Source organism: Artemia sp. Qi Xiang Cuo, chromosome 7, assembly GCF_049724085.1.
Source record: "Artemia sp. Qi Xiang Cuo chromosome 7, ASM4972408v1, whole genome shotgun sequence".
In the NCBI taxonomy this organism is placed as follows: domain Eukaryota; kingdom Metazoa; phylum Arthropoda; class Branchiopoda; order Anostraca; family Artemiidae; genus Artemia; species Artemia sp. Qi Xiang Cuo.
The window spans coordinates 78,864,395-78,882,941 of record NC_142800.1 but is presented as its reverse complement, the minus strand read 5'-3'; the positions used below and the strand labels follow the sequence as shown (position 1 = coordinate 78,882,941).

Below are 18,547 nucleotides of genomic sequence, written 5' to 3'. Positions count from 1 at the left end.
TTAGAATATTTAATTGGCTGTTTGGGGATTTTCAGACCTAGGTTTTTTAGGTTTCCGTGTGTGTTTGACCCCTGGGATGCGTGTATAGGAATTCCCATGTTATTTGCTTACATGTATAGGAATTCCCATGTTATTTGCTTGCTTGTATAGGAATTCCCATGTTATTTTCTTGCATGTATAGGAATTCCCATTTTATTTGCTTGCGTGTATAGTAATTCCCTTGTTATTTGCTTGGGTGCATAGGAATTCCCTTGTTATTTGCTTGCATGTATAGGAATTCCCATGTTATTTGCTTGCTTTTATAGGAATTCCCATGTTATTTGCTTGCGTGTATAGGAATTCCCATGTTATTTGCTTGCTTGTATAGGAATTCACTTGTTATTTGCTTGCGTGTATAAGAATTCCCATGTTATTTGATTGCATGTATAGGAATCCCATGTTATTTGCTTGCGTGTATAGGAATTCCCATGTTATTTGCTTGCATGTATAGGAATTCCCATGTTATTCTTGCGTGTATAGGAATCCCTAAGTTATGTGCGTGCATGTATAGGAACTCCCATGTTATTTGCTTGCATTTATATGTATTTCCAATTTATTTTGCTTGCGAGTATAGGAATTCCCACGTTATTTGCTTGCGTGTATGGGAATTCCCATGTTATATGCCTGCGTGTATAGGATTTCCCATGTTATTTGCTTGCGTGTATAGGAATTCCAATGTTATTTGCTTGCGTGCATAGGAATTCCCATGTTATTTTAAGGGCTTATGTCCCCTCCCAATCTATTTTAAGGGCTTAGGTTCCCTTCCTATGCTATTCCAGGAGCTGATGCTCCTTCCTATGCTATTATAAGGGCTTTTCCTTGTGGTTTTTCTTTACTTAATTAGCTGTTTAGGGGTTTTCAGACCTAGGTTTTTTAGATTTTCGTGGATGTTTGACTCCTGGGGTTTATTATTTGAGAAGTTAACTTTAGTATTTTGTGGTTTTACGTGCCTAAAATCATGAATTAGAATAGTTAATTACCTGTTTAGGGTTTTCAGACCTAGGTTTTTTTAGATTTCGTGATTTGACGTGCCTGAAATCATGAATTAGAAAAGTTAATTAGCTGTTTGGGTTTTCATACTTAGTTTTTTAGATTTTCGTGGGTGTTAGGTTCCTGGGATTTATTATTTGAGAAGTTAACTTTAGTATTTCATAGTTTGACTTGCCTGAAATAATGAATTAGAATATTTAATTGGCTGTTTGGGGATTTTCAGACCTAGGTTTTTTAGGTTTCCGTGTGTGTTTGACCCCTGGGATGCGTGTATAGGAATTCCCATGTTATTTGCTTACATGTATAGGAATTCCCATGTTATTTGCTTGCGTGTATAGGAATTCCCATGTTATTTGCTTGCGTGGATAGGAATTCCCATGTTATTTGCTTGCGTGTATAGGAATACCCATGTTAATTGCTTGCGTGTATAGTAATTCCAATGTTATTTGCTTGCATGTATAGTAATTCCAATGTTATTTGCTTGCTTGTATAGGTATTCCCATGTTATTTGCTTGCTTTTATAGGAATTCCATTGTTATTTGCTTGCTTGTATAGGAATTCCCATGTTATTTGCTTGCTTGTATAGTAATTCCCATGTTATTTGCTTGCATGTATAGGAATACCCAAGTAATTTGTTTGCTTGTATAGGAATTCCCATGTTAGTTGCTTGCATTAATATTAATTACCCGGTTATTTGATTGCGGGTCTAGGAATCCCTATGTTATTTGCTTGCTTGTATAGGAACTCCCATGTTATTTGCTTGCGTGTATAGGAATTCCCACGTTATTTGCTTGCTTGTATAGGAATTCCCATGTTATTTGATTACGTGTATAGGAATTCTCCCGTTATTTGCTTGCGTGTATAGGAATTCCCATGTTATTTGATTACGTGCATAGGAATTCTCATGCTATTTTAAGGGCTTATGTCCCCTCCCAATCTATTTTAAGGGCTTTGGTTCCCTTTCCATGCTTTTCCAGGATCAGATGCTCCTTCTTATACTCTTATAAGTGCTTTTTTGGGTGGTTTTTCTTTAATTAATTATCGGTTTAGGGGTTTTAATAAACAGGTTTTTTTGATTTTCTTGGATTTTTGTCTCCTGGAGTTTATTATTTGAGAAGTTAACTTTAGTATTTTGTGGTTTTACGTGCCTAATATCATGAATTAGAATAGTTAATTACCTGCTTAGGGTTTTCAGACCTAGGTTTTTTAGATTTCGTGATTTGACGTGCCTGAAATCATGAATTAGAATAGTTAATTAGCTGTTTGGGTTTTCAGACCTAGTTTTTTAGATTTTCGTGGGTGTTAGGTTCCTGGGATTTATTATTTGAGAAGTTAAATTTAGTATTTCATGGTTTGACTTGCCTGAAATCATGAATTAGAATATTTAATTGGCTGTTTGGGGATTTTCAGACCTAGGTTTTTTATATTTTCGTGTGTGTTTGACTCCTGGGGTTTATTATTTGAGAAGTTAACTTTAGTATTTTGTGGTTTTACGTGCCTGAAATCATGAATTAGAATATTTAATTAGCTGTTTAAGGTTTTCAGACCTAGGTTTTTAGGTTTTCGTGGATGTTTGACTCCTGGGGTTTATTATTTGAGAAGTTAACTTTAGTATTTTGTGGTTTTACTTGCATCAAATCATGAATTAGAATATTTAATTACCTGTTTAGGGTTTTCAGACCTAGGTTTTTAGATTTTCGTTGGTGTTTGTTGCCTGAAGTTTATTATTTGAGACGTTAACTTTAGTATTTCAAGGGTTTACGTGCCTGAAAACACTAATTATTATATTTAATTATCAGTTTAGGTTTGTCTGACCTAGGTTTTTTAGATATTCTTGGATGTTTTGAATCAGGGGGTTTACTATTTGAAAAGTTAACTTTAGTATTTTGTGGTTTTACGTGCCTGAAATCATGAATTAGAAGTTAATTACCAGTTTAGGGTTTTCAGACCTAGGTTTTTAGATTTTCGTTGGTGTTTGTTTCCTCGAGTTTATTATTTTAGAAGTGAACTTTAGTATTTCATGGTTTGACGTGCCTGAAATCATGAATTCGAATATTTAATTAGCTGTTTGGGTTTTCAGACATAGTTTTTTAGATTTTCGTGTGTGTTAGGCTCCTGGGGTTTATTATTTGAGAAGTTAACTTTAGTATTTCGTGTTTTGACGTGCCTGAAATCATGAATTAGAATAGTTAATTAGCTGTTTGGGTTTTCCGACATAGTTTTTTAGATTTGCATGGGTTTTAGGTTCCTGGGATTTATTATTTGAGATTCTTATATTTTTTTCGTTCAATTATTTTCAGTGTAAGTCAATATAATGCAAGGGGGAGTAAAAACGGTAGTTATGTATTACCTGTAAAACAGGTGACTCAACATACTTCATTAGAAGTAGGTTATTGCTAATGATACCTCATCGAAAAATATTTTTATGGTTCTAATAAATATGCTATATGCTCGCTCAGAGAAACGATTTGGCTTTCGCGTTATTACTCACTGACCAATTATTGACACTACCTAGTTTATTACAGGCAATTAATCAGTATTTTTTAAGTAGTGCAACGATAAGCACGTAACTAATATCTCTAAAAAAGTGAAGATGAAGCATTTTAAGAAAGTGTTTTCACATGATAGTGTTATTGGGACGTGCGCGCACGTAACCTCGTCTAAATTAACCTTAAAAAATGAAATAAAGCTATGTCGACTTTGCATGTCTCTCTCACTATGTATGCGCCGTCGCGGTGTATAACCAATCACCGATCAATTTATTGTATATTCAGCAACCTCTGCTGTCTCTGATTGGTCCCTGAAAATGGGTGTTGTCTAAAAAACCGGTCCGGTTGAGAACGTGGAGTTTTGTACTTCTCACTTTTTTGAAATGTGTAGGAATCAGTGGGGAATCCCCGCTCGTTGGGAAAAGTGCCAAGCAAAGGCAAGCAAATAGCATTTAGATTCAAAACATGTTTAATCGCGTTTCATTAATAAAGTATCTCTACTGTATATTCAAGAAGTGAAATCAATAAAGAGCTTGTTACTTACAAAGATTTTCACATTTTCTTGAATGAAATTTTCGTATTGTGTATCCAAGAGTAGACTTCAGGAAGGAAATTTTTACTTACTGAAAATTTTTTCATAATTTCTTGAATTAAATTTCTACATTGTGTAGCAAGGTGAAAATTGTTTGTGATAAATAGAAAAAAAAGAATTGTTCTGTTATTGAAATTTCCAGACTTCATTTACATGCAATAAATACCAAGAGTTCAATATTCTTCCTCGCAGTGATTTCCATGGGTTTTATAAGTTTTCCCCACACTGAATTCAGATGGTTTTAGGGCTCATCCCATTAGCCATAACTCCATTCAACCTTGAGCGAAGGTATAAAAGTTTGATGAAGTATTTTTCTACTTAACAACTACATTAATAACTTCCAAGATGATAGGACTGTATGACACAGAATTTATCAGTTTGAAAAAATCATCTTGTGGTGTTAGTGATTACACCACTTAATACTGCTGGTCAGGAACTGAGAAATGTTCAGGAGGAAGTCAGTGAAATTTGCAGCTTTTTCGGGGTTGAAGCACTCTACGCAAAGGGCAATGTACCTACAGATAAAGTTTTAATTCAAAAGTGTGAACCTAGGATTCCACTTATCAATCTAGAAGAGTTTAAGTGTCCTAAATTTGAAGGGGGTTATCACCGTCTTGAAGACGAGGTTAGGTTCTTCGCACAGTCGATGCCTAAGAACATACCTGATCGTGATAAATCCATAAGACATAGTAAAAACTATTTTATATCATGTGACCTTCGTTTGTGAATGATTAAGAGTGAACTACCAGTAATATTTTTATGTAAACATTTATTGTTGTGTTTTTTTTTCTCAAAAAAAATCTTCACATACATTTAATCAATAAATATTTTTAAGCTTAAACTTTGTTTATTGTTTATAATAGTTCTATTGTTTTCATTAAATTGTGAAGAAATTGTAAGTAACAATCGCTTTCTTGAATTTGCGTCCTGGAAGCGATGCAGATATTTAATTCGAGAAATCATGATAAAATCGCAACTAATTAATAAACTCTTTAATGTTTTGATATTTAATTCGAGAAATCCCATGAGTTGAATTCAAGAAAGAGTTTGCTACTTACGATTCTTTGATTTTGTCAATGCTATCCCAAGTATCTGTCAATAGATTTTGATAGATAATTTATTCATTCTTATACTTAGATTTTCTCTATGTTAACCTATCTTTCTGATATATGATGTATGTAAATTCCTTTTCTTATATCTCCGATGTTGTAATATACATTCTAAACTTTCAATATGCTAGCTTACTCTAAAAATAATGAATACATAACAATATAAGGCATAATATATTTTTAATGAAATAATGTCATGTAGAATATTAATACAAAAAATATATATTATTATACATTATTAATATCAATGAACAACTTGGGACATTTTGAATCTGGTCCATAAAATGCCTAACCATTTTCTCTCTTGCTGGTATAGCGATTGTCTTCTGTAAGTTCATAATCTTTAGAATAATCGTTATACCATTTTATTTAATAAAAAATTCTTATTGGTGTGTTAAAAACAGGCTCAATATACTTTTTTTCCTTGCTCTTATTTGATTCATTGACTGTTTGATCAAAGGCAGTAACGTTCGCTGGTACTTTGTTTTTCATCGATTCATCTTTATATTCCTTAGTGATATTTTCCGCCAATGCCCTTTTTATTTTTCTAGCAATTTCACTGTCTATTATCACACTATTTTTACACAGGTAACAGTTCCGGCATGTAGACATGATATGGTTTATGATATTAGTAGAAGAGTAGGCCTTTCTTTTCGTCTTTGCTTTCATTTGAATGCTAATACCCGAAAGCTGACGATATGGTTTAACACTGGGTAACATGTTACCACAAGCACTAGCAAGAAGATACACCTCTTTATCAACTACTATTTTTATGTTGGCATTCTCTTTGAGCGCAATCATTTCCGGAGATCTCAATATCGCATATCCACCATCATAAGAGTTTGAATTTTTTTGGTACTCCAAAGAAATACAATTTCTTACTGTCATGATAATGCACGCATACGTTTCCGATAGTGCTACCACTTGTACCTGTTTCATAGCTTAAAAACTTCTCCTTATCAGCATTCAATGCTACAATAACACTATCATGTGAACACACTTTCTTAAAATGCTTCATCTTCAGGTTTTAAGAGATATTAGTTATGTGCTTATCGTTGCACTACTTAAAAAATACTGATTTAATACATGCAATAAACTAAGTAGTGTCAATAACTGGCCATAGAGCAATAACGAGAAAGCCACATTGTGTCTCTGGGTAAGCATAGAGTATAATTGTTAGAACCATAAAAATATCTGTCGAGGAGGTATCATTAGCAATAACCTACTTCTAATGAAGCATATCAAGTCACCTGTTTACCGGGTACTAAATAACTACAGTTTTTACTCCCCCTTGAACTTTTTTGGCTTACATTGAAAATAATGGAACGGAAAAAATATAAAAATCTCAAATAATAAATCCCAGGAACCTAGTCCCCATGAAAATCTAAAAAATTATATCTTAAAACACAAAGAGCTGATTGAATATTCTAATTCATGATTTCGGGCACGTTAAGACACGAAATAATAAATTTAACTTCTCAAATAATAAGCACCAGGATACTAACTCACAAAAAAATCTAAAAAACTATGTGTGAAAACCCAAACAGCTAATTAACTATTCGAATTCATGATTTCAGGCACGTCAAACCATGAAATACTAAAGTTAACTTCTCAAACAATAAACTCGAGGAAACAAACACCAATGAAAATCTAAAAACCTAGGTCTGAAGACCATAAACATGTAGTTAAATTCAAATTCATGATTTTAGGCACGTAAAACCCCAAAATACGAAACTTAGTTTTTCAAATAGTAAACCCCCGGAGTCAAACATCCACAACTATCTGGAAATCCTACGTCTTACAACCCAAAACAGCTAAGTAAATATACTAATTCATGTTTTCAGGCACGTAAAACCAAGGAATACTAAATTTAACTTCTCAAATAATAAAATCAAGGAAACAAACACCAACGAAAATCTAAAAACCTAGGTCTGAAAAACCTAAACAGGTAATTAACTATTCTAGTTCATGATTTGAGTCAAGTAAAAGAACTAAATACTAAAGTTAACTTCTCAAATAATAAACCCCAGGAGTCAAAACTCTACGAAAATATACAAAGCCTAGGTCTGAAAGCACTAAACAGCTAATTAAATATTCTAATTCATGATTTCAGGCACGTAAAACCACAAAATACTGAAGTTAACTTCTCAAATGATAAACCCCAGGAGTCGAACACACACGATAAACTTAAAAACCTAGGTCTGAACATCCCCAAACAGCCAATTAAATATTCTAATTCATGATTTCAGGCAAGTCAAACTTATGAAATACTAAAGTTAACTTCTCAAATTATAAATCCCAGGAGCCTAACACCCACGAAAATCTAAAAAACTAGGTCTGAAAACCCAAATAGCTAATTAACTATTCTAATTCATGATTTCAGGCTCGTCAAATCACTAAATATAAAAAACCTAGGTATGAAAACCCTAAACAAGTAATTAACTATTCTAATTCATGATTTTAGGCACGTAAAACCACAAAATACTAAAGTTAACTTCTCAAATAATAAACTCCAGGAGTCAAACATCCACGAAAATCTAAAAAACCTGGGTCTGAAAACCCTTAAACATCTAATTAAGTAAAGAAAACCCACACAGAAAACCCTTATAATAGTATAAGAAGTAAAATAAGCTCCTGGAAAAGCACCGAAAGGGGACCAAAGCCCTTAAAATAGCATGGGAGGGGACATAAGCCCTTAAAATAACATGGGAATTCCTATGCATGCAAGCAAATAACATGGGAATTCCTATGCATGCAAGCATATAACATGAGAATTCCTATACATGCAAGCAAATAACATGGGAATTCCTATACAAGCAAGCAAAATAAATTGGGGATTCCTATTAACGCAAGGAAATAACATGGGATTTCCTATACATGCAAGCAACTAGCATAGGAATTCCTATACACTCAAGCAAATAACAGGGGAATTCCTATACTTGCAAGCAAATAACATGGGAATTCCAATACACGCAAGCAAATAACATGGGGATTCCTATACATGCAAGCAAATAACAAGTGAATTCCTATACACGCAAGCAAATAACTTGGGAATTCCTATACAAGCAAGCAAATAACATGGGAATTCCTATAGACGCAAGCAAATAACATGGGAATTCCTATACACGCAATCAAATAACATTGGAATTACTATACACGCAATCAATTAACATGGGAATTCCTATACATGCAAGCAAATAACAAGTGAATTCCTATACACGCAAGCAAATAACCAGGGAATTCCCATACACGCAAGCAAATAACAAGGGAATCCCTATACACGCAAGCAAATAACATGGGAATTCCTATACACGCAAGCAAATAACATGGGAATTCCTATACACGCATCCCAGGAGTCAAACACACACGGAAACCTAAAAAACATAGGTCTGAAAATCCCCAAACAGCCAATTAAATATTCTAATTCATGATTTCAGGCTCGACCCAATTTAACTAAACCCCCGTGTAAATGTATCCCCTTTAACTGAACCCTCGTGCAACTCAACCCTCCATGCAACCCATCTCCTTCAAAACCCTTTTCAGCCATTTCTTGGACAATAAAAGTCAAAACTGGTTGTTTTATTTGGTTAAGTAGAAACTTACGCAGCTAGATACATATTAAAAAAAAATTGTGAAAATTGAGAATCCAATTTTAAAAAAAAAGATTTTCCTATGCAGTTATACAATTTTTGGCAAAAGTGGGTGCAAAGCTGAAAAAGGGGGAAATTTAGTAAAAAAAAAGCTAAAAATACCCCAAATAGCTCAAGAAGGTGTAGCTTCCCTTTGAAGGTGTAGTTGTATTTATAAATCAGCGGATAGATAGTCTGTCAATCATTAGATGAGGCAGCCTAAAAAATAGATTGAGAATCAAATAGGGAAAATTGAGAATCCAATTTTAAGGAAAAAGATTTTCCTGTGCAGTTACACAATTTTTGGCAAAAGTGGGTGCAAAGCTGAAAAAAAAAGGTAGAAATTTAGTAAAAAAAGAAGCTAAAAATACCTTAAATAACTCAAGAAGGTGTAGCTTCCCTTTAAAGGTGTAGATGTATTTAAAAATCAGCGGATAGATAGCATGTCAATCCTTAGATGAGGCAGCCTAAAAATAGATTTATGCTGTCCATAAACTTTAAAAAGTATTAAAACACTAATATAAAAATCCTGGAGAATCCCAGTACTCAGGTATTATAGTGTCCAATTTTTTAATAACAAAAAAAAACCTGTCTGCTTTTCAAATGTTCGTATTTGGAACTGTCAGTTAACACTAAGAAGCGAATTGGGTAATCCTCTGGCAATAACAAAAGGCTTAGCAGTGATTACGTGTCATTTTCGATCCATTGCTGGCGACAATTCAATCAGAGCAGAGTTGTGTAAATGGAATTTTCTTTTCGCAAATTGAGTTAGCTTAATGCAAATGAGATATCATTTTGATATCTTTAATAGTGCATCCAATACTGGGGCAAGATCTCAGATACCTTTAAGATACAGGCTATTAACTGGATTCCATATGTACCCAGAGTATTTCCATACAGCTATCAGCCGGCAAACTTGTCTGGTTGGCCCAAAAACTTGTCTGGACAACAACATTGATTCTCAAATGTAAAAGTTTGAATCAGATACTTTTAGGATATCGAGTGTCCTTACTAAATTGATCATACGACCTAAATTATTTCATCAGATATGCCAGCACTTTAAAGTGAAATTTGACTCGCATATGCTTGGGGTATTAAGCATTTGAATCACGATAAAAAATAAAGAGTTTATGTGCAGTTTTAACTAGCTATGTCAAAATTTGATAAAGATAGGGCATTTTCATAAGAAAAAACTCGAAATTAGAGAAGAAAACCAAATATCACCCTATTACCTAAGTAACACAACTAAAATTGAAGAATTTATTCACAGTTTTAACTAGCTAAGGCAACATTTGTTAAATATGGGGCATTTTCTTAAGAAAAAACTCAAAATTAGGAAAGAATACCAAATGTTCCTTTATTACCTAAGTAACACGACAAAAAAATCAAGAATTTATGCACAGTTTAATTAAATTCCTATACATGACCATTTTATACGAGGTTTCAAGGATGAATAAAAACGGATGTTGAGTTACATAATTTTGTGCGTGCCCCCAAAACATGTTTGACTACTATATATCATACCAGTTTTTTTGTTTTTTTTTTAAGAATGTACACGTGAATTCATGACCTACATTCATTGTGCAATTGACAACAAAAACAGAAAAAAAAACTGTTTGCTTTAAATTATATTATTACGAGCAAAACATGCTTGACTACATTATACTTTGCCAAGTTATAAAAAAAACCTCGACTTTAGTGGGCCAACCTTTAAAATGTTCACGCGTAAATACAGTGTCCCACGCATGGGTTTTCCTTGCCCAATTCCAATGTATTTTTTCATGTATTTTTGAAACCTTATGCATAATTCAATGTATTTTTTCATGTATTTTTGAAAGCTTTATATAAGATACTACTGATAGTTCTGGGGTGAGCTTTTCAGGGGAAATTTTACATGGGGAGAATTTACCTGAATTTGTTTACAGAATGTTTGTTATTTGTCTTTTTTCTCGATCCCATTGTACATGTAGATTTTGTTCCCTCAGGGTACACTGTTCCCTCAGGGGGAAGTTTTCAGCGGAGTTGGAATTCTCTTGGGATTTTTTTTTTTGGGGGGGGGGAGGGTATTTTCCAGAGGAAACATTTCCATGGGGGAATTATCACTAAGAGAAATTCTCCATGGAAAATTTTTGGGGGATGAAATTTCCGGGGGGGGGGGTATTTTCAAAACAAGGATATTACCCAATGACCTTAAAAAGGATCAGAAACTAAATGAATACAAGTCTTTCTTCAAATAAAGGTATTGTAAGGAGTATTGTTCAGGCAGAGTCGTAAGCAAAAAAATTTATGGGAAGGATTCGCAGCAGGGATGGAATTGTCGGGGGTAATTTCCCGGCGGAAGAATTTTACTTGGGAGGAGCTTTATATAGAGGAATTTTTCGTGGGGAAATTTTCCACAGAGGGGGTGGATTTCCTGGGATTATCTGAAAAACGATCAGAAATAAATACAAAAAACTAGTTTTTTTTTCTACCGAAAGTAAGGAGTGACATCAAAACTTAAAATATACAGAACTTATTCCGAATTTGACGGGGGCTACTCCCTCCTCAATACCCCCTCTCTACGCTAATGTCCAACCTTTTGTCTAATTTTTTTTTAAGAACGATTCTTGAAACACAAGGGCCGTGCCACCCTTGGAGTAGGCCCCCCACCCTTGGTAGAGAGGGGTGGAGCCACCCCCCTCCACACACGTATTCTTTTCCCTCGATGTATCCAACAGAAATTTTGAGATAGAAATTTTGTCAAAAATGGTCCAAAGAACATATAACAATGCCATCAGCGTTTACACAACCCATAATAGCCCTGGGACAAGGGTAGGGGCATATAAGGTTTTATGGAATGGGTAGTCGTATAAATTTCAGATGGGGCTCATTGATTGAAGTTTAATGCCCTTTATAAGAGTCAAAAGTGATTTGAGGGTACTCCCCCCTCACGCCTATCAGTTCTGAAAACCAGCATCCAATCAGAATTTGTAGACATCTATTTTGTTCAGCATTGTTCAAAGGTCCAGAATTTATGCCTCTGGGGATGTCACCCCCCTGATTGAAGGGCAACCCAGCTTACCTAGCGCTCCGCAGCGTCGCTTGACTGTTGTTTGTTGTTTGTTTGTAGCACTCCTGGGCAAGCTGCCCATTGTGCACGTCTCCATGATTTCATCAGACCCATTAGGGATGAAGGTATTCCACGTCAAAATTTCGGCTGTCCAGCGGTTGTTCTGTCATGACCGAGGGTCAAATAATTTAAAAAAGCCATCTGGCCTTTGTCACTGTGGTTAGGGAGGGGTTTTGAAGAATCTCAAGGCAATAATAAGCCAATATCAGGCTGTATTCAACTCTGTCCAATGGTGTCACAAATGAGCCTCCATATTTACAATTCAAACACAACTGGCTGATATGGCAATTTAAACTGATGAGCTTGGCTTGCAATAGATACACATACTCATATATATAGCTTACACATCACTAATTTACATGTACAATATTAAAATAATGTGCAATAATATTTATATATACAATTATTAATACAAATTACAGCTCTAAGTGTAGCTTAGTATCTACAATAAAACGGCCTAGTACTTCCACAGATTTTTTTCTAGCCCATGGTGGTGCCTGTGCATGGCCCAGGATACTTCTGAGCGTGAATGCACCAAAATACTTTAGGCACGCTTTTTTAAGTGGCAATCTCTGTCTCTCATACTTTTTACAATACATTAAAATATGTCTAACATCCTCTTCTACATTGCAGACCTCACACAATGGGGAGTCTACTGACTTCCATTTAAATAATACACTCCTAATTCGAGCATGGCCTGTTCTGAGCCTGAATATACTGATAGCCAGATGTCTGACTGGGTGACAGAGATCAGGAGGTGCGGTACCATAATCATACAAATCAAGGATCCGGTTCTGAGACCTTTGACCAAAAACCTCTTTCTCCTTCTCTTTTAGCAACTTATCGTAATAACCTAAAAAATCATTCACTGAATACTGGCATACTAAATTCTCCCCATACCTAGCACCCTACTTTGCCAGCTTATCTGCCTGCTCATTTCCCCTAATTCCAACATGTGCTGGCACCCATGTTGCTACAATCTCATACTTGGCTGTCATTAGTTTTAGCAGTATATTTTCCAAAAGCAGCACTGATTTTCTTGCTGGCCTATGGCCATACATCAGATAATTCAGCACTGAAAGTGAGTCACTGCATATCAAATATTTACCTACTGGCAAAACACTTGCAATAAATTCAAATGCTTTCAATAGTGCATACAACTCAAGTGAAAATATTGACAACTTCTCTGTTACTTTAAAAGACAGTGCATGACTGATCCCAAGGACCACAACCGCAGCCCCACCACCAGTGGTAAAGCATGATCCATCAGTGAATACAATTCTATGCCCAATCTGTGTCCACTGGTCTACCCATTCATGCCACCTAGCTCTTGCCATCTCTGGTGGTTCCTCTGGGCTACCCCTTGAGAACGGGGGTAGCGCTATATTTGACTTTATACCTGTACTAGAAGCTGAACCTACCTCATCAATACCCTAAGGAGTTGGGATAGGAGCAGCTGTTTCAGAGATGTGTTTCACCATTCGACAGTATGCTGGAATTAATTTTGGTTGGAATCTTTGGTTCTGATCATATGTTTCAATAAGTTCTTTGTATATAATGTCATTTGGGATCAACATCTTCCGTGTAAAATATTGTGCTTCTAATTTCTTCATTCTAGTTTCTAATGTTGTCAGTCCTAGTTCACAGTATATTGCAGGTAGGGGGGTTGATTTTAGGCATCCGAGAATTTTCCTCAGTATACAGTGCAGGGCTGTATCCAGTTTTTTCAGGAGTTGGGCAGGTGCTTCTCGGTATAGGAGGCAGCCATAATCCAGCTTACTTATTACAACTGCTCTCACAAGCTGGGTGGCTACAGAGACGGGGGCTCCTCTCTTAGATAACCAGAGAGCATTGACAAAGTTGGCTCTGCTCTTGAGGATTCCGATTCAATAATTCACATGGTGAGTCCATGAGAGTGAAGTGTCAAAAGTCACCCCAAGGTAGCAGAACTTTTCAACTGCTGGGACAGCAGTGCCATTAATTGAGAGCCTGAGAGCGTCGCTTGACTCCTGGATTGTACCTTAAGACATGCGCAAGAAACACTCTTGATTGGCAAAAAGCTACCCAAAGAAGTGAAAATGCTGACCCTCATGCCGACCATACCTGTCAAGCGGAATTCTCGTAGGAAGATGAGCCTTAAGCCACGACAATTAGTTTTTTACTTTTGACATGTTTTTGTGACTTTTGTGCTTTCACACTAGTTCATTTTTTATGAATGAACTAAATGAATCTTTTCCGTTTTCATTATATTCGATGTTACCTGACCACTTTGAAAGAAGTTTACAATTCATAAAAAAAATAGTTTCTGAGATTTCAAGATGGACATATTATGGACATATTATAGACAAAATATGGAGATAATTTGGCTGAAAAGGACACATTTTTGGATGCTCAAGGGACATATTCATTGACCAACAAGTTGGCAACACTGTAGACAAGGCGCTTGGCTAGACATTGAGTTCTAGACTCTAAAACTCAATGTCTAGGATTTTCGATTACAGCCAATCGCAACGCGTTAAATTCCACTATTTTCATCATTTATGTTTACATTTTTAAACTGAAATTAAATTTTTGTTTTCTCGTTAATTTTTTTTTCATTTTAGACAATTATGCAATAACACCAGGCAAAACAGTGAAGCGCATTAAGGCAATTGTTCACCTATCTCATCCATTATCTTGTGACAGTAAAAATAGAGATTACAATTTTGAAAGTTTTGCCCGTATAAGCTCTCTTCATTGGTTTGAAATGGCAATTTGAAACTGAATTTGTAGTTTTAGCTAAGCACCGAATTTTACTTGTGAACGGTCATTGCCAAGAAATTGACTTCTGGCTAGACACTTGTCTAGACATAAGATTCTAGCTAGACACATTTGTCAACGCCGCTTTAAATGAAGTACAGCAAAATTGTTTTCAGCTCCACAACTTTGCTCAATCAGAATTTACAAGGTTTTAAAGATGGTAAATTTTTCGCAGCTCATATTATTGACTTACAAATAGAATAGACATACCACTCGATGCCATTTTTATGCTCTTTCCAAATATAATAGTCATTTTTTTTCGGAAACGAATTTTACCCCCACCCTGTATATATACCAATTCAGGGTATATATTTGCATATTAGGGGGGAGGGGAGTAAATTTCATTTCAGATGTAAATAAGAGGCAAGTTTAAACTTTACCCCCCCCCCTAATGTGCAAATATATACGCAACCCTGAATTGGTATATATAGGGGTGGGGGTAAAATTCATTTCCGACAAAAATTATTATTGTATTTGAAAATAGCATAAAAAAGGCATCGAGTGGTATGTTTACTTAATTCATAAGTCAATAATGCGAACATATATAATCAAGGCCGTAACCAGGATTTTTTTTCGGAGGGGGTTTTACTCAAAGATTTTTTTCGGGAGGGAGGGGGGGTTTCACAAAAACATCAAAAACGCATACAAAGTTTGTTTGTATTTATTTTGTTACGTTTTTACGAGTCAAAAATATTTGAGGAGGGGTTCAAACCCCCTAACTCTCCCCCCTCTCGGTACGGCTTTGTATGTAATATTCATAATAATATTCAATATGAATAATATTCATAAGTCATAAGTGAATAATTTAAATTAGGGGTGGGGTTAAAGTTTATTTCTGATGCAAATGAGAGGGAAGTTTAAATTTTAGCCCCCCCCCTCCCCACCCCTAATGTGCAAATAAATAGGCTACCCTCAATTGGTATATATATGGGTGGGGGTAAAATTCATTTGCGACAAAAATGATTATTATATTCGTAAAGAGCATAAAAAAGGCACCGAATGGTATGTTCACTTTATTCGTAAGTCAATGATACGAACTGCGAAAATTTTACCAATAATTTAGCCTGTAGACCTATCCCTGAAAGTCAACTCTTGTTTCAACTTGTTATTTCTGATACTGAAAGTATTAGCCAGATGTCGGGAAAGTCTTCAATGCCTCTATTTTGTACATTGTCTTTTGCTCCTTTCTGACTAAAAAATTAGATTATATTTAGATTATATTTAGTTTAGATTATATTCACTCAGGTACGAACAAAAGAAGCTGACCCAAGGAAGCACGCTGACTTTGAAACACTTTCCATGGCGAATATGAACCCCCTCCCCTCCCCCAAACTGAATTTCTGCAAACCTACTAAACTCCTGTTCCGTCAAGAATAAATTTACTTACTCTGAATAAGTATATCTTATTTGTACAACAGCTCCAACTCAAAAACTCAACTAACCGAAATTCTTTTACACTAAAACAGAATGCAAAAAATCTGCAGCGGACTAAATCAAGCTTATTGTTTGTTGAAAGTTGATTGCGCAGCAAAACTTGAAATTGAATAAAGTATACGTATAGCATTTTGTCTATATCAGTGGTCCTCAATGGGCTACGCACTAGGTTTGCTGGTGTACTCCGGAAACATGGATGTAAAACATGATCGATTAGCCATGAGACAGTAAAAGCAAGTGTAGGGGAGTGAATGCCGCGAAATCATTTGAGGAAGGTTTAGTGGCTTATTCTGAGAATTTTTTTAAACATTTGCTATAAAAGTGTAGCCTACGTATTCTGAAAACAGGGCTAATGTCGTTTTCCCTTGGTATTGGCTCTAATTGAGATGGTCTTGGCTGTTGGGCTCTCTAATGATACATGGAAAGGAAATGTCTCAGCAGAAGGCTTAAAGCCCCTTTCATACTCTCCACCATTTACAATTGTTCCTCTTTTTAAATGTCCATGAGGGGTGATTCAAGGAAAAAAAAAAAAAAATACACCCCCATTGCATAAAAATTACAAAATTTTGCATTTTTCCCGTTAGAAGCTTGAAAGATCATATGATAGGCACTTGGGTAAAAAGAATTTGATGAACTTTCACCAAGATTGGATCACTTTCCGGGGGAGGATCTCGATTTTTGACATTACGCAAGTTCACATGCACTAATAACTTTTGCTGAGCACCTTTAAACTTAATGGTTGCTTAAGGATTTCCACAATATATAGGGAGGGGGTTAGAGAAAATATTTTTGTATTTTACAACTTGAGATCTATTTGAAAGAAACGATATAACAATATTCACTAACAGAGGATCAAGTTCAAAGTTAACCAGTAGTGAACGAATTAGGGTGGTGTTGTCAACCAGGTCAAAAGCTTTTTGGAAATTAATTTAAAAAAACTTTTTCCACAAAATAAGTTTTTCAAAAGAAAGTAAAGAACTCCATTAAACCAAAAATGAACAAACATAGAATCAAATAATTTACCAGGCATACAACTACCAAAAATCGGTCTCAACAAATAAAAAAAACCCAAAACAAACTGAAATTAAAATAATTCAAACTCAAAACGAGCAGAAATTAATATGAGTAGGGTTCTAAACCCCATGCGTCCTAAAAGCTAGAATATAATTTGTATTTTACTGAAAAAAAAATCAAATGAATTTACTGAAATAAATGTGTATGGTCAGTTTACTGAATAAAATAGAATCAAATAATCTACCAAGCATACAAGTACCACAAATCAGTATCAATAAATAAATGAAACCCAAAACAAACAGAAATTAAAATATGTCAAACTCAAAACGAGCAGAAATTAATCTGAGTAGGGTTCTAAGCCCTACGCTTTCTAAACGCCAGAATATAATTTGTATTATACAAATTATTCTGAAAATTTAACGCATTTAACACATTTAACACAAAGTTTCTCATTTCTGAAAGTTTAAAAAATGTTTGCAAGCCAAAGAATGAAGGTTGCTAACAAAGCTAGCAAATTCATTACACAACGAGGCAAAGTACCAAAATCATCTAAAAACAGCGAAAATGAATCCCCAGTTGGACCCTGGCTTTTGGCTCTCTTTGTGTTTGTTGTAATTGGATCAAGTGTCTTCCAGATTATTCAGAGTGTGCGGGCTGCCTAGTCGATGGCCATAACGTTCTATTTGGTGTCCCTGGTGCTTGGTTATGCTACAAAATTAATATTAAAAAAGCGTTTTATCATTTTGTTTGTCTTGTGCATAAACGAATTTTTTCAAAGCTGTTGTAGAATTTGGTACTGGATATTATATTTTCTGGATAAAAAAAAAAAAAAAAAAAAAAAAAAAAAAAAAAAAAAAACTCGTATTGCAGTGAAAGTGAAATACGTCTGCATATAAACATGTACTGTGCAGAAATATCGCATGCTCTGAGTATCGCGGAGAGTGTAGCAGCTCCTGTGAGGCGTATCCTTAATAGATCGCAGGTGAAAGGGTGGTCTAGAAATCCGGAGCTAGCGGCGGCTTTTGGCATGATAGCGGGAAGCCACGAAGTGGAATAGTGAACGAGATTCGAATCCATACTAAACGAAAGTTCAATATAGCGTTAGATGCCCACCGTGCAACCCTCAAAGAAAATTTTGTGCAAAAGCTCAGTAAGAATCCGAACCTTATTTGGTCTTTCGCTCTAAGCCTGAAGAAGCTAAGCCTACGTCTAATATTTCTGCTAATCAGTGGAGTGCTTAGTCTGAATCTGCGTTCAAAGAGCCTGATCCAGTTCTGCAGTCTAATTACGAGAATGAGCTGGTTTCTATGCTTACCGACACCTTCGACGATTTCTCAGTGGCA

General features: G+C 35.3%; 1 pseudogene; it reads left to right on the top strand.

Annotated features, from left to right (window-relative positions):
- Nucleotides 1-17,657: 17,657 nt before the first annotated feature.
- LOC148950728 (stress-associated endoplasmic reticulum protein 2 pseudogene) lies at nt 17,658-17,978 on the top strand (annotated as a pseudogene).
- The last annotated feature ends 569 nt before the right edge of the window (nt 17,979-18,547 follow it).